We start from the raw sequence: 1079 nt of genomic DNA on the forward strand, positions 1-1079 counted from the left end.
GGGTCCCCTAGTGGTTAGACGCGTGGCTCTGCCTCTCCCAACTCTTCTGAGCCTTGGCTATGTATATGTATCTAAGACTCTGGCTGATCCATTGGCAGGGTAGGTGAAACTGGGGGGCCATCCAGGGGCCCCACACACTGCTTCTACACCCACCATCTCTGGCCCCAGGTGGTGGTATTGCAGGGACCAAGGAGTCACTGTGGGTGTCCAAGGGGCTATGGCCAGGCTGTCCTGGCTGTCCTCCTCCTGGCCCTCAGCCCACACACTTGGGCCCTGGCCTTGGCTTTATATGGGGCCGCAGCTGGCACCCCCAGTCCGACTGTGGGTTGCCAGTCCATCACCCACTTACCCCTGACCATTTCCATGCTGCGGAGTGGTGCTCCCCAGGCAGAATGGTTAGCGCCCCCCTGGGGTGACCATTTTTCCTTTATCCTTGCCTCTCCCTGAGGGCCAGGGGCGGCGGTCTCCACCAGTACCAGACAAGGGCTATGATCTCCAGGGCCAGGACCTGTACCTCTGCTCCGCCAATTCGTTCAGGCAGCTCTTGGCTTTGGCCCTTCTTCTGCCTCCATTTGGGGTCTGTGTGTCTTCCAGGGGTCAGCTGCTGAGCTTTTGGTGGTGCCTGCCCCAGGGGCCAAGTCTGCCACCCTGTCCTAACTACTCGGCAGAGGCTGCGACCTTTCAGTCTTGGCTCCAGAAGCTCCTCATAGGCATGTGACAGGAGTGCTGGGGTGCCCACCCCCAAGAAGCTACAGCCTTGTCTCTGGCCACATGGGCCTTGGCCTCTCACCAGGGTTACTAGTGTCTTCTCTGGGAGCCCTGGACCCCTGAAAAGCACAGAATTGTGGGCTGGTGGAAAGAAAAAGAAAAACTGACCTGATAGGTCTAACCACATGAGCAACAGGATTCTCATCTGAGTTGACTTGGTGTGCCCATGAGGTGGGAACGGAGACTTGCTGTCAGTCCTTGTCTGGATGGGCTTCTTTTGTCTCTTAGGTGCTCAGAGATATTCCTGTGTGTCCCTGGGTCGGTCTATAAATGGAAAGTTTTTTTTTTTTTTTTTTTTTTTTTTTTAAAAT

Source organism: Galeopterus variegatus, unplaced genomic scaffold, assembly GCF_000696425.1.
Source record: "Galeopterus variegatus unplaced genomic scaffold, G_variegatus-3.0.2 Scaffold1322, whole genome shotgun sequence".
NCBI classification, from domain to species: Eukaryota; Metazoa; Chordata; class Mammalia; order Dermoptera; family Cynocephalidae; genus Galeopterus; species Galeopterus variegatus.